Source organism: Mobula birostris, chromosome 7 (assembly GCF_030028105.1).
Source record: "Mobula birostris isolate sMobBir1 chromosome 7, sMobBir1.hap1, whole genome shotgun sequence".
Classification (NCBI taxonomy): Eukaryota; Metazoa; Chordata; class Chondrichthyes; order Myliobatiformes; family Myliobatidae; genus Mobula; species Mobula birostris.
Window position 1 is genome coordinate 163,156,040 of NC_092376.1, and position 27,547 is coordinate 163,183,586.

Consider the following 27,547-nt stretch of genomic DNA (forward strand, 5'->3'; position numbering starts at 1 on the left):
TTTAAGAATGGCATGTTGCTTCCCTGGTGCCAGGATCAAGGATGTGAAGGAACGATTGCAAGGCATCCTCAAAGGTGAAGGTGAACAGCCGGAAGTGGTAGTGCATGTCGGCACAAATGACGTCGGGAAGAGGAGGAAAGAAATTCTGCAGCGTGACTTCAGAGAACGCGGAAGAAGGTTGAAAAGCAGGACTTCCAGGGTGGTTATCTCTGGTTTGCTTCCAGTTCCTCATGCTGGTGAGGGCAGGAACAGGGAGACAGGGGATCTGAATGTGTGGCTGAGGAGCTGGTGTGGGGAGCAGGAATTTAGATTCTTAGACCACTGGGATCTGTTTTGGGGCAAGGATGAATTGTATAAAAAGGATGGGTTGCATCTTAACAGACGGGGGACCAGCATTCTGGCAGGCAGGTTTGCCACTGCTACCCGGGTGTGTTTAAACTAAGTAGTGGAAGGAGGGAGGAGAGGAAATGTAAGGATGGAGTTAAAGGGAAAGAGAGAATAAGGAAAGTTAAGAAAGACAACAGAATTAATGGGGCAGAAAGCTCAGGAGGGGATCGGAGAGTATGGCCAAGTGCAATAGGAATCGATGTGAAAGGTGAGGGGAGTAATGGATTAAAAGTATTATATATGAATACACAACGTATAAGAAATAAAGTGGATGAGCTTGAGGCTCAGTTGGAAATTGGCAAGTATGATGTTGTAGGAATAACAGGAAATGAATATTCAAGGGTATACGTCCTATTGAAAGGACAGACAGGTGGGCAGAGGGGGTGGGGTGGCTCTGTTGGTGAGGAATGAAATTCAGTCCCTTGCGAGGGGTGACGTAGAATCAGGAGATGTAGAGTCAGTATGGATAGAACTGAGAAATTGTAAGGGCAAAAAGACCCTAATGGGAATCTACGTGCCCCCAAACAGTAGCCCGGATATAGGGTGCAAGTTGAGTCAAGAGTTAAAACAGGCATGTTGCAAAGGTAATGCTATGGTTGTTATGGGGGATTTTAACATGCAGGTAGACTGGGAAAATCAGGTTGGTACTAGACCCCAAGAAAGGGAGTTTGTGGAGTGCTTCCGAGATGGATTCTTAGAGCAGCTTGTACTGGAACCTACCAGGGAGAAGGCAATTCTGGATTTAGTGTTCTGTAATGAACTGGATTTGATAAGGGAACTTGAGGTAAAGGAGCCATTAGGAGGTAGTGACCATAATATGGTAAGTTTTAAACTACAGTTCAGTAGCTTCAGTTGAAAGACCAGTAATTTGAAGAATGCTTGTTGTGGAAAGATACCCTAGCAGGGATGACAGTGGAACAACAATGGCAGGTATTTCTGGGAATAATACAGAATGTGCAGGATCAGTTCATTCCAAAGAGGAAGAAAGATTCAAAGGGGAGTAAGGGGCAACTGTGGCTGACAAAGGAAGTCAAGGATAGTATAAAAATAAAAGAGAAAAGGTATAACACAGCAAAGATGAGCAGGAAGCCAGAGGATTGAGAAACTTTTAAAGAGCAACAGAGGATAACTAAAAAGGCAAAAAAGATGAGATATGAAGGCAAGCTAGCCAAGAATATAAAGGAGGATAGTAAAAGCTTCTTTAGGTATGTGAAGAGGAAAATATTAGTTAAGACCAGAGTTGGGCCCTTGAAGACAGAAACGGGTGAATTTATTATGGGGAACAAGGAAATGGCAGACGAGTTGAACAGGTTCTTTGGATCTGTCTTCACTAGGGAAGACACAAACAATCTCCCAGATGTAATAGTGGCCAGAGGACCTAGGGTAACGGAGGAACTGAAGGAGATTTGCATTAGGCAGAAAATGGTGTTGGATAGACTGATGGGACTGAAGGCTGATAAATCCCCAGGGCCTGATGGTCTGCACCCCAGGGTACTTAAGGAGATGGCTCTAGAAATCGTGGATGCATTGGTAATTATTTTCCAATGTTCTATAGATTCAGGATCAGTTCCTGAGGACTGGAGGGTAGCTAATGTTATCCCACTTTTTAAGAAAGGAGGGAGAGAGAAAACAGGGAGTTACAGACCAGTTAGCCTGACATCAGTGGTGGGGAAGATGCTGGAGTCAATTATACAGGATGAAACAACGGTGCATTTGGATAGCAGTAACAAGATCGGTCCGAGTCAGCATGGATTTACAAAGGGGAAATCATGCTTGACTAATCTTCTGGAATTTTTTGAGGATGTAACTATGCAAATGGACAAGGGAGAGCCAGTGGATGTAGTGTACCTGGACTTTCAGAAAGCCTTTGATAAGGTCCCACATAGGAGATTAGTGGACAAAATTAGAGCACATGGTATTGGGGGTAGGGTACTGACATGGATAGAAAATTGGTTGGCAGACAGGAAACAAAATGTAGGGATTAACAGGTCCCTTTCAGAATGGCAGGAGGTGACCCAAAATCTCTGGTGCCCTTGTGGTTGTCAAGGGTAAATGCTTCAGACACCGGTTGTAAAATGAACTGTAAAAACAACTTGACCTGCACCCCGGGGTCGAGGATGGCTTTAGCATCGCTTCCCTCTATCCGTAACGACACCCTGAGGCGTGGCCCCTCTAAGCTTTCAGGAATAGGGACTTCTCCTTTCGGAAGTTCATCGGTACATTGCTGGGAACGTGCTTCCCCAGGGACCCCAAGCTGTTCCGCCACTGGGCTTCCACTAAGTTTCCCGACACCTCTCTGATCAGCTGAACAACTGACGGAGGGGCTGATCCCCTGAAATGATCCCCCTGGCACAGCAAGCAATTTAGCCGCCCTCCTAGCTAGAGAAGACACACTGAAAACTTTCCCCCCTCTTTCAAATAACTGACAGCTGTCACTACGGTGTAAGTGAACCTGACAGCTCTAACACCGTCACCAGCCCGCCTACTCAAACTTTCAACCAATCCCTGTTGCTCTCCCTCAACTGAGCACAGCCACTCATCTAACAACTGAGAGTTCTGCTCCGCCCACGTCTCGCACGCCTCCACCCCTCTTGGGGTGGACACTATCCCAAGCGCCAGGCGGAGCCTACCAGAGCTAGAACATTTATTCGCAGACCCTACCTCCAAATCAGAACACTCTTTCCTCTCTCTCCCAACAACATGGACAGCCCCCAGTGCCACGTCCAACTCGTCAATGCTAGTCTGAACTCGAACAAAGACCTCACCCACCACGCATACAACAATAACCAGCAAATAACCCACAGAGACACACATTACTGATTTAAACAGGGCACCCACACAGCATACCAGTAGACCCAATCCCGGACAAAGCCCACACAATTGTAGCCCCCCTGGCCAGCCTCAGGGTCACTCGGCTCGCTGTCATCTAGGGAAACAGCCCTTGGCCCCGGTAAACTGGGTAATTAGTTTGTGTGGATGCTGTGTGATGTACCCCACCCCGCCCAAATAACAGACAATACACCAGATACAATTAAATGATTTACAGTTTATAGATATTACTGGAACTATATAATTAATAGAGAATAAAATATAAAAGGAAAATAAAAAGCGCCACACTTATCAAAGTTCAATCTCTTCGTGCACAAAAAGGTTGGAGCTCAATCAATTCCTGACAACCCCCCCCCCCCACCCCCAGGATCCTGATCGACCGGAGCCTTTCCGCACGTCCGTCGTCCTCTCCATCTCTCCTCCTCACTGAACGCCCTCCTCGGGGTCCGACCTCGTTAGCGGACATCACAGCACCTGGTCCATCCTCTGTCCCTCTCTCCCGCTTTCTCTCCCAAAACCCCGTGCATACAATATCTTACAAATACACCAAAATCATAACAACTATCCCAATTGGTTAATAGCATCCTGCTGTCCGTATTAACCCAAGCAAATGTCTAGCTAGAGACTTTCTCAACATTTAACATAACAAAGAAGCATTCCCCAGTATAACATAACAAAGAAGCCATTTTAATTAGCCTCTGCAGTAACATAAAAGACGAAACTCCCTTACATTTATTTTGCTGACATTGAGGAAGGGGTTAGTTGCCTGGCACCAGGTCTCAAGATCTTCCACCTCCTCTCTGGAGGTCATCTCACTGTTGTTGGTGAGGAGCCCCATCACTGTCATGTCATCAGCGAACTTCATGTAGTTTGGCAACACAGTTGTTTTGAGAAATGTATACATTTCTGCATGGGTGGTATCTGTGTTGAGGATGATAGGGAAGGAGGAGTGATACTGCATTCTGATTGAGGTGTGTTGGTTAGGAAGTCCAACACACAGCTGCATAGTGGTGTATTTAGATCAAGGAGAAGGATTACATTTTCATGGTAATTTGAATACTATCTTTGAATCAGCCATCATATGGATAATTATCACAAAGGGTAGCAATCTGTCATGATGCAGTCCGTGAAGTCCGCATTCTGGTTCACGGTCTGGTCCATCGATCCGTATTCCAGGTTCTCTGGTTTTCCCTTGTCCTGTTGTGTGCCTTAATTGAGGCACATGATTCTGATTTTGGGTTGGCTACATAAATAGCTCCTGGGTTCAGCTTCATTTGCCAGACTCTTCCCTCCTCTTCCCTTTCCTTCTGAAGCCTCGCCTGCTACCTTCGCCTGTGTCCTCGCCTGTAATGCCATCAGGTTCAACCGCCAGGGCAAGATCAGGACCTTGCTGTGTCTAGATAAAGAACTGTCTTTTGTTGTTTGGAACTACCTTTGTGTCTTTGCCTTCACTAGGTAGGTCCGGTTGTTTGCCGCTACCTTGAGTTGGGAACTGTCTCTGTCCACGCCTTCACTAGGTAGGTCCAGCTGTTTGCCACTGCCTCATTGTGCTCTTGCCTCGGCTGCGTAGGTCCGGCCGTTTGCTGCTACCTTGAGTGGAGATCTGTCTCTCAATGTTCTGTGTATGAGTCCTGGCCCTACGTCCTGCTCCCTAGGAGGAGTCCTGACTCTGTGTAGAGCCCCATTCCAAGTCCTGTTCCCAAGGAGGGGTCCCAGCTCTGTGATCCATGTTCCTGTTCTCCCTCGACCAAGGCTCTGCGTTCCTGTTCTCCCTCAACCAAGTCAAGGCTTCGGGGTCTCGTCCTGTCCTTGTGCCTTGCCCAGCCCAGGAGTACCTCGTCCTGCCCTGGAAAGCCTTGAAGAATCCAAGCGTCATCCAGTCCTGTAGCACGTCATGTCTTCGCCTACATCCGTGGTCCGAGCCAGAGTCAAGACCCAGGTTCCGGATCCCTGGCTCGGAGTCCTAGCCCAGGCTCCTAGTTCCCAGTTCCTTGTCCTGGTCCCGCTTTCCTAGTCAAGTCTTAGCCCAGGCCCTGCATCCTTGTCTCATCCAGGGCCTGTGTCATGTCCAGTGTCCTTTCTTCTCCACTTCCCTATCTTTCTTGACTAACCTAGTCCTGACCCTTGTACTTCAGTGTCTGTGTCTTGCATTTGGGTCCACTCCCAGTGCCCCAGTTATGACAGTAATAATCAAGAATCCTCATTATTTCCTCAAAATACTCTCTATTTTAGTACTTTAATGACCAGTGGTGTGCCTAAGGGATCTGGTCTGGGACCCTTACTCTTCGTGATTTTTATAAATGACCTGAATGAGGAAGTGGAAGGATGGGTTAGTAAGTTTGCTGATGACAAAGGTTGGGGGTGTTGTGGATAGTGTGGAGGTCTGTCAGAGGTTACAGTGGGACATTGATAGGATGCAAAACTGGGCTGAGAAGTGGCAGATGGAGTTCAACCCAGATAAGTGTGAAGTGGTTCATTTTGGTAGGTCAAATATGATGGCAAAATATAGTATTAATGGTAAAACTCTTGGCAATGTGGAGGATCAGAGAGATCTTGGGGTCCAAGTCCATAGGACGCTCAAAGCAACTGCACAGGTTGACTCTGTGGTTTAGAAGGCATATGGTGTATTGGCCTTCATTAATTGTGGAATTGAATTTAGGAGTCGAGAGGTAATGTTGCAGCTGTATAGGACCCTGGTCAGACCACACTTGGAGTACTGTGCTCAGTTCTGGTCGCCTCACTACAGGAAGGATGTGCAAGCCATAGAAGGGGTGCAGAGGAGATTTACAAGGATGTTGCCTGGATTGGGGAGCAGGCCTTATGAAAATAGGTTGAGTGTACTCGGCCTTTTCTCCTTGGAGCGACAGAGGATGAGAGGTGACCTGATAGAGGTGTATAAGTTGAGAGGTATTGATCATGTGGATAGTCACAGGCTTTTTCCCAGGGCTGAAATGGTTGCCACAAGAGGACACAGGCCTAAGGTGCTAGGGAGTAGGTACAGAGGAGATGTCAGGGGTAAGTTTTTAACTCAGATAGTGGTGAGTGCGTGGAATGGGCTGCTGGCAACGGTGGTGGAGGCGGATACGATAGGGTTTTTTAAGAGACTTTTGGATAGGTACATGGAGCTTATAAAAATAGAAGGCTATGGGTAAGGTAGTAATTTCTAAGGTAGTGTCATGTTCGGCACAACTTTGTGGGCCGAAGGGCTTGTATCGTGCTGTAGGTTTTCTAGGTTTTCTATGTTTTCTATGTTTAATTGTCCCTAAACATTAGTTATACAATATCTTCATACACTTCTCCATTGTCTGGAGATTATACCAGAAACTGCTGGAAATACTTTACAAGACAGACAGGGACACTCATTCTATGTCTGCACTCTCCGGTGTGGAGGAAACCACTAGTTGAGAACAAAAGGCAATACACTAAACTGGCTGAAGTACAAGCAAACAACAGGAATTCTGCAGACGCTGGAATTTCAAGCAACACACATCAAAGTTGCTGGTGAACGCATCAAGCCAGGCATCATCTATAGGAAAAGGTACAGTTGACGTTTCGGGCCGAGACCCTTCGTCAGGACTAACTGAAAGAAGAGCTAGTGAGAGATTTGAAAGTGGGAGGGGGAGGGGGAGATCTGACATGATAGGAGAAGACAGGAGGGGGAGGGATGGAGCCAAGAGCTGGACAGTTGATCGGCAAAAGGGATATGAAGGGATCTTGGGACAGGAGGCCTAGGGAGAAAGAAAAGGGGGAGGGGGGAAAACCCAAAGGATGGGCAAGGGGTATAGTGAGAGGGACAGAGGGAGATAAAGGAGAGAGAGAAAAAGAATGTATGTATATATAAATAAATAACGAATGGGGTACGAGGGGGAGGTGGGGCATTAGCGGAAGTTTGAGAAGTCAATGTTCATGCCACCAGGTTGGAGGCTACCCAGACGGAATATAAGGTGTTGTTCCTCCAACCTGAGTGTGGCTTCATCTTTACAGTAGAGGAGGCCGTGGATAGACATATCAGAAAGGGAATGGGACGTGGAATTAAAATGTGTGGCCACTGGGAGATCCTGCTTTCTCTGGAGGACAGAGCGTTCATGGCCACTGGGACATCCTGCTTTCTCTGGCGGACACAGCATAGGTGTCACTGAGAGATCCTGCTTTCTCTGGCGGACAGAGCGTAGGTGACTATTATAAGCCTACTGACTCTCACAGCTATCTGGACAATTCCTCTTCTCACACTGTCTCTTGCAAAAATGCCATCCCATTCTCGCAATTCCTCCGTCTCTGCCGCATCTGCTCTCAGGATGAGGCTTTTCATTCCAGGCTGAAGGAGATGTCTTCCTTTTTTAAAGAAAGGGGCTTCCCTTCCTCCACCATCAACTCTGCTCTCAAACGCATCTCCCCCATTTCACGCACATCTGCTCTCACTCCATCCTCCCGTCACCCCACTAGGGAATAAGGTTCCCCTTGTCCTCACCTACTACCCCACCAGCCTTCGGGTCCAACATATTATTCTCCGTAACTTCCGTCACCTCCAACGGGATCCCACCACTAAGCACATCTTTCCCTCCCCCCCACCCCTCCCGCTTTCCGCAGGAATCGCTCCCTAAGCGACTCCCTTGTCCATTCATCCCTCCCATCCCTCCCCACCGATCTTCCTCCTGGCACTTATCCTTGTAAGCAGAACAAGTGCTACACATGCCCTTACACTTCCTCCCTCACCACCATTCAGGGCCCCAAACAGTCCTTCCAGGTGAGGCAACACCTCACCTGTGAGTCGTCTGGGGCGATATACTGCATCCAATGCTCCCGATGTGGCCTTCTATATATTGGCGAGACCCGATGCAGACTGGGAGATCATTTTGCTGAACACCTATGCTCTGTCCGCCAGAGAAAGCAGAATCTCCCAGTGGCCACGCATTTTAGTTCCACGTCCCATTCCCATTCTGATATGTCTATCCATGGCCTCCTCCACTGTAAAGATGAAGCCACACTCAGGTTGGAGGAACAACACCTTATATTCCATCTGGGTAGCCTCCAACCTGATGGCATGAACATTGACTTCTCAAACTTCTGCTCATGCCCCACCTCCCCCTCGTACCCCATCTGTTATTTATTTATATACAGTACACACATTCTTTTTCTCTCTCTCCTTTTTCTCCCTCTGTCCCTCTCACTATACCCCTTGCCCATCCTTTGGGCTGCTTCTTCCCCCCCCCCCATCTTTTCTTTCTCCCTAGGGCTCCTATCCCATGATTCTCTCATATCCCTTTTGCCAATCAACTGTCCAGCTCTTGGCTCCATCCCTCCCCCTCCTGTCTTCTCCTATCATTTCGGACCTGCCCCTCCCCCTCTCACTTTCAAATCTCTTACTGGCTCTTCTTTCAGTTAGTCCTGACCAAGGGTCTCGGCCCGGAACATTCACCAGCAACTTCTATGTGAAGTACAAGCAAATTGCTGCTTGGGGTAAGGAATTGTCTGTTTTTATTTCAGAATTCCTGTCGCTGCATTTCCCAACAGGATCACAGACAGATTAGCGTAGCCTCTGGCAATTTAATACACACCAATTTAAGCAGGATGTCACTCTGAAACACTACCCATTAACACACAGTGAATAGCAACACGATAGCTGATTAGGACAGAAGTAGAAATAGATCATGGAGACAAAGGCCAACATCTACGACTCAAGGGCTCCCAAACTTTTTTATGCCATAGAACCTTACCTTTAACTGAGGGGCCTGTTGACCCCAGGATGGTAACCCTTTGTAATGGCTCCCCACCTTACTACTTTCTCCAATGGCACCTGCTGAGTACTGATACATGGACAGCTACCAGATGGTAGGGTTTGGCATGGAAAGCTTCATGGATCCACTGAAGATGAAATTCCACTGCCATTTATAGTCTCTACAACTCTTGTCAGTATTATTTACTTACTTTTTTTGTTTTTATTTGCAGTTTTTTTTCTTTTTCACATTGGTTGTTTGTCAATATTTGTGTGCTATTCTTCATTGAATCTATTGTTTCTTTTTGTTCTACTGTGATTGTACATGATATACATAATTTGATAATAAATTTACTTGGAAGTTTTATCAATCCACTGACACCTGAGTGGGAGCAGCAACTTCATCATCAAACATTTTATTCTGCGCAATCAAAGAAAGCAGCCGTTGCAGCAGAAAGTTCAGAAAGGAAACACAAAGTTTGAAAGAAGAGCTTGAGGATCAAGAGGGACAAGTAGAGCAACAGGCTACCAGGGGATAGGTTGGTTGTCCTTGCTCAGCACACATAGCTCCTCATCTAGCTTAGTAGGTAGGTGCTATCCACACAGGAAATAAGCTTGGTAATTGGTAATAGCTTTATTATTGCCACATGTGCCAAAGTACAGTGAAAAGCAGTTTGCATGCCATCCAGATATAGAAAATTGAACAGTATAGGCCCTCCAGTCCATGATGTTGTGCAGACCTTTTAAGTTACTTCATGTTCATAAACTCTTCTCAGGCTTCCAGCTAAGTCCAGGTGTCAATCAGACTGGATGGATGACAGGAGTTGAGTATATATACCACCGGACTAGACATGCCTAGGCATCATCCTCGATGAAGATGATGCAGTTTACCATCGAACCTGTGCCCAGCTGGAAGCACTAGATCCCTTTTCTACTTCACTTTCAATTTTTGAACGATTTTGAATTAGGGCAGCTTGCAGATAATGAACACTGAGCTGAACTGAAATATGCCTTTTGATTTTATGTTTTATATTCTGCGTTTGCGCTCATTTTTGTTTGTTGCTGTTTGTGCAATTTGCTTTTTTTGTGTGGACGGGGATGGGGTTGATGTTTTTCTTTGAATGGGTTCTGTGGTTCTCTCTTTTGTGACTGTCTGTGGGGAAGATGAAACTCAGGGTTGTATAATGCATCCGTACTTTGATAATAAATGTATTTTGAATCCATTTTAACCTTCCCTCCTACATAGCCCATAATCTTCCATTTTTTTTTATCCTTCAGCCAGGCAGATCTTTCTGATACATAAGTCTATCAATGTGGTACAAAAAGAAAAAAAGAGTGCAGAATATAGTATTGCATTAGAGATAAAGTGATGTGTAGGTAGGTAGCCAAATAAAGATCAAGACCATGAAGAATAGGCTAAGAGATCAAGAGTTCATCCTTAGCACTTGAGGTCCATTCAAGAGTCTTGTAACAGTGGGATAGAAGCTGGAGTTTTTGCTAGAGATTCACTTTTCCTCATTATACTGTAAAATCACATTGAACAAAGTGAATCATTCCATGTTACAATAATTATAAACAAAAGTGCACTTAGGTAATGAAATGGGTAAGTCCATGTGAAAGATAATAATTCCAGACATGCTGCTTTGCAGGTGTACTTGCAGTGATTGTAACACAGCAGCCCTGTATTGTGCTGTTCATCGATATTGGGTATCATTGCCAGTCATCTCCATAAGACCATCAGATGTAGGAGAAGAACCAGGCAATTTGGACCATCGAGTCTGTTCCACCATTCCTTCACAGCTGATTTATTATCCCTCTTAACACCATTCTCCTGCCATCTCACTGTAACCTTTGACTCTTACTAATCAAGAATTTATCAGCCTCTGCTTTAAATATACCTAATAAGTTGGCCTCCACAGATGTCTGTGACAATGAATTCCCTGGATTCACCACCACCTGGCTAGAGAAATTCCTCCTTGTCTCTGTTCCATATGGACATCCCCCCAGTCTGAAGCTGTTTCCTCTGGTCCTAGACTCCCCCACCATTGGACATAACCTCTCCACACCATCAAAAGCTCTTCATATTGTATGTTAACCCTTTCCTTCCTAGGATCAACATCCTCTGAACCAATTTCATCTCTCTTTCAAGCCTACTCTTTGTCTGTTCTAATTGGTGTATGTTACAGTCATTGTTCGGCAAAAAAAGTTAGATCAGTCTGTGAAAGACATTATTCTGAAGTAAATTATCTCTGGTGGGCTAACTGTGAATCAACTTTACTAAAGGTGGTTACAAGCATCAAGATCGCCACCATCGTGCCAGCAGCGAAGCATTCCACTGCCACGGGCCTGAATGACTTCCGCCCAGTGGTACTCACCCCCATCATTGCAAAGTGCTTTGAGAGTCTGGTTCTATCACATCTGAAATCCCGTCTGCCCACTACCCTGGATCCCCATCAATTTGCCCATCGCACCAACAAATCAACAGAGGACGCCATCTCCACGGCACTTCACTCTGCCCTGACCCACCTGGACAGCCCCAACTCTTACGTCAGAATGCTGTTCATTGACTTTAGTTCGGCACTCAATGCTGTGATCCCCTCCAAGCTGATTGCCAAACTTCGCCAGCTTGGTATCAGCTCATCCCTCTGCAATTGGACCTTGGACTTTCTGACTAACAGACCCCAATCAGTTAAGTCAGACAACCTTTCCTCCTCCACACTCGCCCTGAACACTGGCGTGCCTCAAGGCTGTGGGCTGAGCCCTCTTCTGTACTCCTTTTTCACCTATGACTGCATTCCTGTACATGGTTCTAACTCCATAATCAAGTTCGCAGACGACACCATGGTGGTTGGCCTGGTCAGAGGGGATGATGAGACGGCCTACAGGGATGAGATCCTGCACCTGGCCACGTGGTGTGCCGACAACAACCTGGCCCTTAACACCCAGAAGACCAAGGAGATCATTGTGGACTTCAGTCACGCTAGGAGCCACACGCACATCCCCATCTACATCAATGGAGCTGTAGTGGAGTGTGTATCAAGCTTCAAATTCCTTGGTGTCCACATTTCCGAGGATCTCACCTGGTCCCTGAACTCCTTCATCCTTATCAAAAAGGCGCAACAGCGCCTTTATTTTCTACGGAGCATCAAGAAAGCTCACTTCTGTCCCAGGATACTGATGGACTTTTACCGCTGTACCATTGAGAGCATACTCACTAACTACATCTCAGTGTGGTATGGCAATTGTCCCGTATCAGACCGCAAAGCACTCCAACGTATGGTGAAAACTGCCCAGCGGATTATCGGTGCCCAATTGCCCACCATTGAGAACATCTACCATAAACGCTGCCTGGGCAGGGCGAAAAGCATTATCAAGGATACATCTCACCCTAACCATGGACTTTTTACTCTCCTCCCATCTGGTAGGCTCTACAGGAGCCTCTGCTCCCGCACCAGCAGGCACAGGAAAAGCTTCTTCCCTGAGGCTGTGACCCTGCTGAACCTCACATCACAGCGCTAAGCAGTATTGCATCCGTATTGTACTGTCTCAGTACTTTTATATTTGTGTGCTGTAGCACTTACTTTTTATTCACAGTTATTTTGTAAATAACACGATTCATTGCATTTCTGGTCAGATGCTAACTGCATTTCATTGGCTTTGTATCTGTACTCGACACAATGACAATAAAGTTGAAACTAATCTAATCTAATCTACTATTATCATACCACTATTTAAAGGAGCTTATTGGGCCCCATTTGGCTGCTGTGGTTTTTATATTGCCTGCAATTCAGAAATACTTCTTTGGTTGCCAAATACTTCTTTGATATGTTTGGGGATCTTGAAAACTCTTAAATACACCTGATTCTGAATTATTTCTAAGTTATTCTTTTGGTATTTCACACATTAACTTCCTTGTAAGTTCCTGTCAGAGTTTGCAGTTATGGAGGTAATACAATAGAAAAGGAGGACAGTATTATGTCAATTATGCTGTAAAAATTGAAAAAAATGTCATTTACAAATGTATTTGTTGCATCAAAACATATCAGTTGAGAGAAAAATGGAGATGATGGGCAGAAATTCTTCCATGAGCCCAATGTTTTTGTTCACAACTGTATGTGACTGAATCTAATTTAAATCTGCTTGCTGACTGTGATTGAACCTTTGTGGGCATGTGATATATATCTGTAAACTGAGTGCAGTCCAGTTACATTATTTATGACACCTAAAATGCTATGGGCACTAGAAATCAGCAAATAGTTAATACCATTCAGATATGAGTAGAGATAATTGGAGAATTAAATTTGGATTTAGCATGATGAAAGGGAATCAAGCTTCACGGGAGTCAATAGAGCTTATTATCTTGCGAGTAATGACTCTGGTTATCATCCAGCTGGGAGAAATGAAACTGAAACATGGAATGTAGAAGAGTGCAGTGCACTACAGGTCTTTTGGCCCACAATGTAGTGCCAACCTAATAATTTACTCCAAGGTCAATCTAACCCTTTTCTCCCACATAGCCCTCCATTTTTATTTCATCCATGTGTCTCTATATGCCCTTAATAATCTGCCTCTACCACTACCCCTGGCAATGTGTTCCATGCACCTACCACTTGAACACAATATCCCAAGTGTGGTCTAACCAGAGTTTTATAGTGCTGTAACATAATGTCATGGGTTTTAAACTCAATCCCCTGACTTATGAGGGTCAACACACCACATACCTTCCGAACCACTCAGTCAACTTCGATGGACGTGAACCCCAAGATCCCTCTTTTTGTCCATACTGTTACAAATCTTACCATTAACCCTGTACTCCACCTTCAGTTCAACTTTCCAAAGTGAATCTCTTCATACTTTTTTCTGGATTGAACTCCATCTGCCAACTAGAAGTGGAAACGTTTCTTGTGCATTTTCAAAAAGCAAGACTTTTTCCATCCAAGCTATTTCCTTTTAGAACACTGTCTTTCTCTCTTCCATTTCTGATGATGGGTCTTTGACCTCAAAGCATTGACATTGTTTCACTCCGCACGGATGCTACTTGACTTGTTAAATACTTCCAGCACTCGTGGTTTTGTTTTGGATTTTCAGCAGGGTCATTGCTGCCCCTTGCTGAACAAGATGCCCATCTAAGCTAGTCCCATTTGCCCACATTTGGCTCATATCCTTCTAAATCTTTCCTATCCATGTAGCTGTCCAAGTATCTTTTAAATATTGTTAATATAGTTACTTCAACTACTTCCACTGGCAGCTCATTCCATATAATCAACACCTTCTGGGTGAAAAAGCTCCCCAAGATGTTCCCATTAAATCTGAAACCCTCACTCAAAATCTATGCCCTCTATTTCTTGAGTTCCAACACTGGCATGAAGAGTGGGTGCATTCACCTGATCTAAATAAGTGTTGCTTTTAAACAGGTTTGGCAGACCACCCTTCATTCTCCTACTAGCCAGTGAGTAAAGTCCCTGTCATTTCAACCTCTCTCTATAACTCCTGGTCAGGTCACTCGTCTGAGTGCTGCTGGTACCATGTAATCCAGTACTACCTGTCGCATGGTCAGGTGGTCGGCGACTAAACCGGCTCCCCCACCAGGCTTGGGTCTTAAAACAAGACCTGTCAAAGGGCGGATGAACCCTCTCGTAGGGTCAACAGCCATCTAGCAAACACGTGCCGTGAAGCGCGGAAAGGGCATCCCTTGCATCGAAGCTTGGTCTGACCATTCACTGCAACAGAACTTCCCCCAGCCATCTTGGACCCCACCATGCCACTGGATGCGGGAGGGGATGTCGAGAGGGTGGGTCTGGACCTGTGCAACCCCCTACTCACCCAAAATCCACTCACGTACACGCTGTTCCTTTCTGAGGAGTGGGGTATCCTAAACCCCACTAACCGACTGAAAGGAACCATCATCATCCTATGGGATAGATAGCCAGAGAAAGAGATAACTTCTGGGAACGTACTTGTAAATCTTCAGGTTTTTTTTACTCAAAATTCAAATGTTCAAAGTTCAAAGTAAATTCATTACCAAATTTATTATTAACATTCTACCTTGAGCTCCATTCTTCTTGTAGGCAATTACAGAAAAAAAAATTCTATAGAATTTATGAAAACCTATACATACAATACATAAACAGACAAGGATTGACAAACAACTGTAATGCAAAAAAGACAAATGTGCAAATAAATAAATAAAACATTATTTATTACTGAGATTAAACACTGAAATACAGAGTAGAATAGGCCCATCTGGTCCTTTGAGCCACACCACCCTGCAATCGCCCAATTTAATCCTATTTGCAATGACCAATTAACCTTCAAACCAGTAGGTCTTTGGAACTGTGGGAGGAAACCTGCGTGGTCACAGGGAGAATGTACAAACTTCTTACAGTCAGTAGCGGGAATTGAACCCAGGTCGCCTATTCTGAAAAGGGTTGTGCTAACCACTACTCTACTGTGCTGTTGTCATAACATGAAAGCAGGGAGTGGACCCAAATGCAAGACACAGACACTGACATACTAGGAACAGGACTAGGACTAGAGTTAAGCAAGCAAAGGAAGTGGGGAAGAAAGGAAGCTGGACATTGACACAGGCCCTGGATGAGACTAGGATGCAGGGCCAGGGCTAGGATTTGACTAGGATAGCAGGACCAGGACATGGAACTTGGAACTAGGAGCCTGGGCTTGGAGCTGAGCCAGAGACTGGACAAGGACCCGAAACCTGGGTCTTGACTCAGGCTCGGACTCCGGAACTAGGCGAAGACATGATGTGGTCTTGGGAGACAGGACTAGGCGAGGCTACAGGACAGAACGAGAGTGTCCTGGGCATGATGAGCCTTGGTTTCGGATTCCAAGCCAGAGACAGGGCAAGGACCCAGAACCTGGGTCTTGACTCAGGCTTGGACCCCAGAACTAGGTAAGGACATGATGAGGCTACAGGACATGACAAGAGACTCCAGGACTGGACGAGGGAACTCCAGCCCAGGACGAGGAATCTCCAGCACCAGGCTGGGCAAGGCACATGGACGAGACGAGAACACAAAGCTGTGGCTAGGACAGGACAGGTTCTTGGACGTGGCTAGGACTGGACGAGACCCCGAAGCCTTGACTTGGTTGAGGGAGAGACAGGAATGCAGAGCCTTGGTCGATGGAGAATAGGAACATGGAACACAGAGCTGGGACCCGTCCTTGGAAGTAGGACATAGGGCTGGGACTCATACACAGAATGCAGAATACAATGAGACGGTTCGCAACACAAGGCAGCAGCAGACGGCCAGATCTACCTAGCAAAGGCGTGGACACAGACAGTTCCCAACACTAGGGGCAAATGGCTAGACCAATCTAGCGAAGGCGTGGACACAGACAGTTCCCAACACTAGGTAGCAGCAAACAGCCGGACCTATCTAGTGAAGGCAAGGTAACAAAGATAGATCCCAACACTAGATAGCGGCAAATAGCCATACCTACCTAGTGAAGGCATGGACACGGAGACAGTTCAGAACAACAATAGACAGTTCCTTATCTTGCTCCGGTAATGGAACTCGACAGCGATGCAGGCAAGGGTTACAGACAAGGCAAGGCAAGGTGAGGTGAGGCAACAGACGGAAGGGGAAGGGAAGGGATACAGACAGGGGATATGGATAGGAATAATCCAACAGCCAGAGGCTGAATCCTGAAGGAATTTATGAAGCCAGCCCAAACGAGAATCAGCTGCCTCAACAGAAACTGGGGAAAACCGGAAAACCTGGAATAAGGAACATGGACCGGACCATGAACCAGAATGTGGATTTCACAGACTGGACCATGACAGCTGTCTTCTTTAAACACTGAGAAAATGAGATGTCATGAGTCCTTGTAAGTGAGTCAATAGTTTGTAGAATCAGCTGTCTGATTCTGACTCTGAGTCATTTTCTCCCTTGCAACACAGTTTGCGCCTTGTCAATTTTGGAAACGGTCTGCTTGGACCAGGGGCTTATCTATGTTTACAGCATCTGCAGTCACTTCAATGTATTTTACTTGTGGCAGTCGGCCTTCAACTGAACTGCAAGTGTGATACAATAATAGTTAAGATTAGCTTAATATGTCGCATTTACACCCATGTACTGTAATTGGGTATATGGTGTGTCCAGGGAAGGGTAGCGCTTCTGGAGAAGGGGCTTGTCATGTCCATTCTGGGATATCTCACTCACCTTTGGTCCCCACCCATCTCTTGGCTCTCATATGGAGCTCCAAGTGTCTGTATGCAACAGCAGTCGCAGCCTAGGCACCACACATCAACAGGCGGGCTAAACCAGGTGAGAGTAACTGGCGGGTCTCATACCGTGGTGGGATAGGGACATGCCTGTCTTAGCATGCAAAGTCAGACTCAGTAGGCTGGGCAGATGAGATCTAAAGTGAGATCCAATGACCAGGAAGGTGGTTCTGCAACGCTATGTGGAGAGCGAAGGGCATAATAAGGCAAGGAAGAACTCATGGTCAAACACTGCGACCATGGAAGACCTCAGTTTGTGACTCGTACCACTAGACCTGGACTTCTGAGGTCAAGGAAGTGTAACTGCTCCAGTGCAACAGCTTTTCCACTTTAAAAACTCTCCTGCAAAGTCTTCTGTCATCATCATCGAATGGACAACTACCACAACATCAAAACATTAAAACATACAGTGAAGACAATTTTTGCATCAGTGACCGACACAGCCCGAGGATGGGGTCAGCCCGCAAGTGTTGCCATGCTTCTGGCAGCAACATAGCATGCTCGCAAATTATTAACCTTAATTCATACATCTTTAGAATGCAGATGGAAACTGGAGTGCCCCAAAGAAACCTACTTGGTCACAGGGAGAATCTACAAACTCCTTATAGACAGTAGTGGGAATTGAATCCTGTTTGCTGATCGTTGGCGCTGTAGAACTTTGTGCTAACTGCTATGCTCCCATGTTACAAGATCAAGGTCTTGCAAGACATATAATGCCAGACAATGATAGACAATCCAAACAATGGCAGACCTGAACACTGTTCTGCTTGTATCGCTCAGGAACTCAGATGCATTGTCCTTGACATCACCCCTACAAGGCATCTTCTGCCCCATCTACAGAAGAAATTGCAGTTCCCACAAGAGCCTCATTAGCCACCTTGGGATGCAGAAGAGCAAAGTGGAAACAAATCATCCTGCCTCAGAAAAAGATAATTAAAATTGTTAGAACAGAACCACAGTTCATGCCTCAATACTTGAGCAAATGTGATATTCAAAATAATTATTGCTATTTATTTCCGTTTCACTTAAACTCAATTCATTGATAACCAATTAATTGACTGTAATGATATGGATCTTGTCAAAGCCCAGCTTCCAGCTAACTTTTCCTATTTTTTGATTTCAGCTTTGCAGTAAATTGTCAAACCAATGTAGTCTCCACACTGTCCACTTCTACTGCTATAATTTATCTAAGGGTATCAAAATCATTTCCTTTGGAACTACAAAAAGTGATCTCATTATTTTTGTGTGTTTCATGCTGCAATATTCTTTGAAAGTTATCTTGAGCCCTGATTAATAGTTACTGAAACTGTTACTCCAGCAATTGCTGTGAAAATGATGTGTGATGTACTGTTTAAAAGATTTATGTACCAGTTATCAGAATTTTGATTGGATTTGGGAATGGAAAATTGTTTTACAAGGCAACACATGGGCTTCAAATCCCTTGATCTCAATGTGATTATCCAATATCTCTGTGGAAGTAGTCATGGTCAAGCGGAGGGTACAGAGAGCAGTTAATCATTAACAGTAATAAAAAGATCTCACATTGGAAAGAAAGGAACCATGATTGAATTTTTTCAAAAATCTATTGCTGGCCAGAAGTTGAAATGATGGTATTCATTTTCTTCCACTTACCTGAGCTGATCTTTGAAATTGTCACTAGGCTGATTTGCACAGAGTAACCTTTCCAGCGCTTTTAGAGCAAAGTTTAACAGGTCATGGACTGCTATGCACCACCTTTGCCAACATTTTCAGCTGAATTATTGGGAGTGTGAGATGCTCAGAGTCTGACAAATGCTCATGGAAATGATGGCAATATTACTTTCTAAATTTACCTGTTAATACCACAGAGAAAATAAAATATTTACACTTGGTGTGAGTGACAAAACAAATGACGGGAGTACATCAGCTTCCAAGGAGTAAAGATTTTGAGCATAATATTGTAAATAAATAAATCTATTTTGATGAGGTGTTCAGGAGTACTTATGACAAACATAAAATTACAGCTAGTTTTGTTTGTGGTGTTGGCTGAAATACAACCCAATGACCGCCGACTATATATCTTCACAATCTGGCAATTTCTCCCTAAGCTTCTCGCCCTTGCTATTGCTCTCAGACACTCGTTCAATTCCACCTCCTTGGCCAAGATGTTGGGTACCTGATTTGTTATCTATTTTAGCGACTGGCTTCATCATTGATTGCCCTGAGTTCGCTACTAGCTTGCACCTTGGACCAGACTGCTTATTTCAGCATTGTCCCAAACATAGAGTGGCATAGGTTCACAGAGGAAATCTACCACTGCCGGGGGCAAAGTGTGTTTACAGATTGGAGACATAAGAATCTGCAGATACCGGAATCTAGACCCACAAACAATCAATAGGAAGAACTCAGCAGGTCAAGCAGTATCAAATTTATTGTTATTCAACTGTATGCCTGTACACCACTGAATGAAGCAACATTCCTCTGGACCAAGGCACACAACACAGTACATATAATTCACACACATAACACATAAATAATATTACCACATATAGATTAACAAATAATAAGGTGTCTTTATGACACAAGTTAAAAGATAAGCAGTTTAATGCTACTGATGCTTTATGTACATGGTGAGATCTAGGTGGTGGCAGGGAGTTTAGCAGTCTTACAACCTGAGGGAAGAAGTTGTTTCTCACCCTAACAGTTCTTGTCCTAATGCTACGGTAACACCTGCCTGATAGTAGGGGATCAAAGAAGTTATTGGATTATTTGGAGGGATCATTGTGTTATGACGGTGGTGTGCAGAAGAGCATCTCTGAACGTACATCACTGTCATAACACATGGTTATTTGAGTTATTGTCATTTTCCTGTCAGTTTGGCAATTCTCCTCTGACCTCTCTCAGTAACAAGGCATTTTTGCCCACAGAACTGCTGCTCACTAGATCTTTTTTTTCATACCATTCTCTGTAAAACCTGAAGATTTGTGTGTGAAAATTCCAGGACATCAGCAGATTTTGAGATAGTCAAAATATCCGGTCTGACACCAACAATCATTCTCTGGTCAAAGTCGCTCAGATATCATTTCTTCCCCATTGTGATGTTTGGTCTGAACAACAACTGAACCTCTTGACCATGTCTGCATGCTTTTATGCATTAAGTTGCTGCCACATGATTCGCTGATTACATATTTGCATTAATCAGAATGAAATCTAATAGCACTGGAAAATGTCATGAAATCTGTTGTCTAACAGCAGAAGTGCAGTGATATATATATATATATATATATATATATATATTTAGATTAAGTAGTGCAAAAAGAGAGTAAAAAGGAATAGTGAGATAGTGTGCATGGATTTATTGTCCATTCAGAAATCTGATGCCCGAGGGAAAGAAGCTGTTCCATGATATGCTGAGCTGTGTCCATAACACTCTGCAGTGCTTTTGTGGTCTTGGGCACTTCTCTGTTTTTGTGGAAGTTTGCAAAGAAAAAGCATTTCAGGATGTATATTTCAGGCAGTTGCCATACCAATCTGTGATGCATTAAAAAAATTGGAGAGGCACAAAAGGGAAATGACAAATTTCTTTACCCTCTTGGGAAAGAAGAAGCGCTGCTGTGCTTTCCTGGCCATGGCATTTACATAGTTAGACAAGGACATGCTATTGCTGAATTTCAGCACTCAAACCTCTGCATCATTGATGTAAATAGGAATGTGTACACTACTCTATTCCTGATGTCAATGACCAGCTCTTTTGTTTTGCTGGCTTTGTGCAAAAATGTGTTAGCATAACACCATTGTTGCAAGGCTGTCTATCTCCTCTTCAACTCATCATTATTTGAGATTTGACCCACAAGAGGTGGGAGTCATCCGAAAATCTTTTTATCCTCATAAACCTTTTCAAAGGTTCAAAGGTTCAAAGCTCAAATTTAATATCAGAGAAACGTATACAATATACATCCTGAAATGCTTTTTCTTCGCAAACTTCCACAAAAACAGAGAAGTGCCTCAAAGAATGAATGACAATTAAACGTGAGAGCCCATAGTACCCCCAAAGCTTCCCCCTCCCGCATGAGCAATGATCCCCCTTCCCTCCATCAGCAAGACAAAAAGCGCACCCACTACCAAGCACAAGCGTGAGCTAAGCGATAGCAAAGACACAGACCAAAGTTACCCCAAAATTTCATCCAACATTCGACAAACCACAAGTTCTCTCTCTCCCTGGCAAGGGAGAGGGAGGTGACCCCCATTTTTTTCAGCGAGCGGGAGACAATACAACAACCCGCTGGTTTACGATGTTAAAGGTCTGTTTCCATCCTTTTTTGAGCTCTGTGTCTGAAGATCGCAAAGACTTCGGGTCTTCAGGCCTACAGTAAAAGATTTTCCAGCCTCCCCGATGACACTTAAGTCTCCTTCTGTGACAGTGACCCGCAATCTGCCCACTTCCAGAGCCCCAAGATCTTAGGCTTCCGAACATGATCGAGACTCTCAGGCCAAACTCTTGGCATGTCAAATAACGGCCAGTTGTGGAACCCCAAGAACCGGTCCCATTCCCGCAAAGAACTGAAGCCTGCGTGTAACTCCAGTTTAGGGTCTTCAAAAGAACCCTGAAAAGGAAAAATAAAGATGTTAAAGGTGGAAGTAGAGCTGTTTCTGAAGATGCATATAGGAAAGATGTCAACAAAATTGAGAGAGTACAGAGAAGATTTGCTAGAATGTTATCTGGGTTTCACCTCCTAAGTTACAGAGAAAGGTTGAACAAGTTGGGTCTTTATTCTTTGGAGTGTGGAAGGTTGAGGGGGGATTTGATAGAGGTATTTAAAATTATGAGGGGGATAGATAGAGTTGACGTGGATGGGCTTTTTCTATTGAGAGTGGGGGAGATTCAAACAAGAGGACATGAGTTGAGAGTTAAAGAGCAAAAGTTTTGGGGTAACATGAGGGAGAACTTCTTTACTCAGAGAGTGGTAGCTGTGCAGAATGAGCTTCCAGCAGAGGTGGTTGAGGCAGGTTCGATGTTGTCATTTAATGTTAAATTGGATAGATATATGGACAGGAAAGGAATGGAGGGTTATGGATTAAGTGCAGGTCGGTGGGACTAGGTGAGAGTAAGAGTTCGGCACGGACTAGAAGGGCCGAGATGGCCTGTTTCTGTGCTGTAATTGTTATATGGTTAGTTTCAACGCAAGGAAAGGGGTCGCCGTTAAGCTCTTTCGAGGTTAATAATACCTTTCCTGTGGCAGAGTTGCTGGCTGGTGGTGCAGTGGCATCAGCGCCTGACTTCGGAGCAAAGGCTCCTGTGTTTGAATCCAGCCGGCTCCCTTGCACGCTTTCCATCCATGCTGGGTTGAGCGTTCAGCTAGTAACTCGGCCTCGTAAAAATAAGAAAGCCTGCTAAAAATACACCGTCATGACAGCGTCCCGACGACTCCACTCGGAGTTAAGGGCTTTCTTCTTCTTCTTTGGCAGGATGACCAAAACTGAAAACTCCAAGTCTGATCTCACCAATGCCTTAGGTTATGAAGACACGCAGTCCTCTTTTATTGTCATTTAGTAATGCATACATTAAGAAATGATACAATATCTCCACCGGTGTGATATCACAAAACACAGGACAAACCAAGACTGAAGAAAACTAACAAAACCACATAATTATAACATATAGTTACAACAGTGCAACAATACCATAACTTGATGAAGTGCATGAGCACAGTAAAAGTTCAAAGTCACTCAAATGTCCCACATCTCATGCAGACGGAGAGAAGGAAGAAAAACTCTCCCTGCCATACCCGACCATGGTCCGACTCTGAGTCATCCAAAAACTTCGAGCTCTGATCAGCTGTCCGACACTGAGTACTGAGCACCATCACTATCCGAACGTTTCGACCTCCTTCTCGGTCGCCAACAACAGGCAAAGCCGGGGATTTTGAGGCCTACCCTCCGAAAGATTCCCGACTGCGCAGTAATGACAGCAGCGAACGGGCGTTTCAGAAATTTCTCCAGATGTTCCTCTGTGCTTTCACATCCATCTTCATCAAATCAGAATTGTCCACGGCCCCTATTTAACAGATATGATATCATTTATCATCGGAGGGCTGCTCACACGCAGCGCGCTACTTCTCTTCTCCTCCCGCCTTCTTATACAATTGCAAAGAAACATTCCAGCTTCTATACTTAATTTTGCTTTACCATATCTTCTCTAGACTCCTAGAGCTGCTCTACTGGCACATTTCCTTTAACACAACATGCATTGCTTTTAATAGAAGAAACTTTCAGAGAGAGGCACAATCTAAAAGACTGCCAAAGTCTTTCAGAGAATGGATACCTTGTTCAAACCCCCTACTGATAAGTAACAGAATCAAAATTTGTTAGACAATTTGATGCCAGGATATAATTTCAAACAGGAGTCATATAAATTATCCCATGATCAAAACAACTTTTCAGCTCAATTTGTCATTTACAGTGCTGGCAATCTATGTTTCCTTACAATTAAGATTTCATTGGAACAAGAAACTTCCAAAGGTTAGGCTAATACATTATAACTTTTATGATCTTTAATTCATTCTAAATGATGGTGTAAAATTCATTCTTTTAGACTGTGAAAAGTGTCTGTGTGTAATTTCTTGCTGTGAAACCAAGTGAGATCTCTTTTCCCCTGGCCACCATTAAAATTCAGAAAGATGTATTAATATCACACAAATGTGATCCAAGACTCAGTGAAACGTTGTGTATGGAGGGAGATAAAAAGAGGTTTCAAAGAGATAGAGAAAAATTAAGTGAGTGGGCAGGAACATGGCAGAGGCAAAATAATATAGAAAAAAGTGTGTTTATCCACTTTGATGCAAGTATCTGATATATATATTTTTTAAAATGGTGAGCAATTGTTTAATGTCACTGTTCAAAGGGATGGTTATTTGGAAATCAGTCATTGGGAACCAACATGAAAATGTTTTTCCAGGGTAGGGAAATCAAAAACTAGAGAACATTGGTTTAAGGTAACAGAAGAAATATCTACTGGGAACCTGGGCAGAACCTCTTCCACACAGAGTGTAGTAAGTATATGGAACTGGCCAGAGGAAGTGGTTGAGTCAGATACAATAACAAAAAACCACTTGGACAGGTATATGGATGGGAAATGTTTAGAAGGATATGGGTCAAACCCTGGAAAATTAGGACGAGCGTAGATGTGCTCTTGGTAAAAATGGATGAGTTGGGCTGAAGGGCTTCTTTCTATGCTGTATGACTCAAGGTGTGCTGGACAATTACCACTGATATACCGAAGCAACCGATCTGTTGGCTTTTCTTGTGAAAGGGTGATTTTAACCCTTGTCAGGCTGAGCAGCTTCTGTTGAAGGAGGAACAGCTAATATTCCCAGTCAGAGACACTGCTCTACTCTCTCTGTACCCATGACTATGTGACTAGGCACAGCTTAAACACTATCTATATATTTGCTGATGCGTCTACCACATTGTCGGTAGAATCTCAGATGGAGACGAGAGGACGCACAGGATTGAGATATGTCAACTAGTGGAGTGGTGTCACAACAACAACCTTGCACTCAATGTCAGTAAGACAAGGAGCTGATTGTGGACTTCAGGAAGGGTAAGACGAAGGAACACATACTAGTCATAGAGGGATCAGAATTGGGGAGAGTGAGCAGTTTCAAGTTCCTGGGTATCAAGATCTCTGAGGACCTAACCTGGTCCCAACATATTGATGCAGTTATAAAGAAGGTAAGACTGCATCTACACTTCATTAGGAGCTTGAAGAGATTTGGTATGTCAACAAATACACTCAGAAACTTCTATAGTTGTACCTTGGAGAGCATTCTGACAGGCTGCATCACTGCCTGGAATGGGGGAGTAGGGGGGTTCCTGCACAGGACTGAAATAAGTTGCAGAGGGTTGTAAGTTTAGTCGGCTCCATCTTGAGTACTAGCCGAAAAAGTACCCAGGATATCTACAAGGAACAGTGTCTCAGAAAGGCAGTGTCCATTATTAAGGACCTCCAGCACACAGGGCATGTCCTTTTCTTACTGTTACCATTAGGTAGGGGGTACAGAAGCCTGAAGGCACACACTCAACGATTCATGAACAGCTTCTTCCCCTCTGCCATCGGATTCCTAAATGGACATTGAACCCACGAACAATACCTCACTTTTTCAACATATTATTTTTGCTTTTTGCTTGATTTTTAATCTATTCAACATACATTTACTGTAATTGATTGATTGATTGATTTATTTTTATTCTTTCTTCTTCTATATTATGTATTGCATTGAACTGCTGCTGCTAAGTTAACAAATTTCATGACAGTGATAATAAACCTGATTCTCATTCTGATTCGTCAGAACTGAGAAAGGAAGAGAATATATTAACATTCAGTAGCAGTGAAGTTGGGGGAGTGAAGGGTAGAACAAAGATACGGATGAGACCAATTTAATAAATATGTCTGTTAGAGCAGCAGTTTGTAGCACATTATACTTTTGTTTGTTGTAACAAGGTTGGGAACATGGCCAGGAGGCCAGACTTTATGGTAGAGAAAGAAAAAGAGTTAAGTATTGACAGGCAGAAATGGCCATTTCTGTCACTGACTGAAAGATAGAGAGAGGGTCTGGCATTGAATCTGCAAGGCTGCAATATGCCCAGGCAGAAAATGAGGTGTGATTCCCCAAGCTTGCATTGGTCTAACTAGAGCAGTGAAGGATGCCACAGATAGTTAAGTCAAGGTGGTAATGAGATGAAGAATTAAAGTAGGAGGCAACCAGAAGGTCAGGATTACTCCTGCAGGCTGAACAATGGTGTTTTGCAAAGTGATCTCCCAAATTGCAAACATGAGGAAATCTGCAGATGCTGGAATTTCAAGCAGCACACATAAAAGTTGCTGGTAAACGCAGCAGGCCAGGCAACATCTCTAGGAAGAGGTGCAGCCGACGTTTCAGGCCGAGGCCTGAAACGTCGACTGTACCTCTTCCTAGAGATGCTGCCTGGCCTGCTACGTTCACCAGCAACTTTTATGTGTGTCCCAAATTGCACTTGGTTTTCCCATGCAGAGGAGGCTGTTGTGTCTTAAACACAAGCAAGAGAAAATCTGCAGATGCTGAAAATCCAGAGTAACACATACAAAGTGCTTCAAGAACTGAAGAAGGGTTTTGGCTTGAAACGTCGACTGTTTACTCTTTTCCATAGATGCTGCCTGGCCTGCTGAATTCCTCCAGCATTTTGTATGTGCTGGTTGGATTTCCAGTGTCTGCAGATTGTCTCTTGCTTGTGGTTAAGAACTCAGTTGATGGTGTCGCTGTCTCTGTTACTTGTCTTAGTAAGAAGCAGTTACAAAGAGCTTACGATCCCGATGAAGAGTGCCATTTAATACGATGATGGATCTCGGCCCAAAACATCAACTCTGTGTTCCATTCCATAGACACTGCCTGACATGCTGCATTCCTCAGCATTTTGTGTGTGTCACTCTGTCACTTAATATAGTTTGAGGGCCTGCAATTTGTTCACAATCTGGTTCCAATTAGGATAACAAGATGAAAGTGGAACTCGCATGTCAGATACACTGACGATTTGTGTATTTTGTTTTTGTGTTTAACCTTGTCAAAGTCAAAGCTCCCAGTCAGCACAAGTGGGTTGTTCTTTGCAGCTGTGAACAGCAGCACTCTTAAATTCTGGAAGACTGATTATACTTGGAAACACTGATCCAAATGATGACAAATTTGATGGTGTGTCGTGTTTTCAGTTTTCCTTCAGGGGTTAGCAGGAGCAGTTCATTCTCAAGCTCAGACATCAACTTCAGCTCTATCTTGCTTCAGGATTTTAAAACATCCAAAGACTTTGCCTTAGTTTTTTTCAGACTCAAAGTCAAAGTAAATTTATTATTGAAGTACGTGTGTGTCGCCACATACCACCTTGAAGAACTATACATAAACAAAGATTGACAAACAATGTGAAAAGAAAGCAATACACACAAGATGCTGGAGGAACTCAGCAGGTCAGGCAGCATCTATGGAAAAGGGTAAGCAGTCGAGCGTTTGGGCCGAGACCCTTCTTTAGAATCAATGGGAAATGAAGACAAATTGTGCAAATAATAATAAAGTAAATCAATATTACTGAGAATATGAGTTACAAAGTGAGTTAATAGGTTGTGGAGTCAGTTCAACGTTGAGGTGACTGAAATTGTCCACACTAGTTCAAGAGCTTGCTTGTTATAGGGTAATACAGTAACTGTTCTTGAAACTGGTGGTGTGGGACCTAAAATACCTGTATCTCTTGCCCAATGTTAATAATGAGGGGAGAGCTTGTCCTGGATGACTGGGGACCTTGATAATAGATGCTGGTTTCATGTGGCAGCGCTCCTTGTAAATGTGCTCACTAAAGAGGATGGCTTTGCCTGT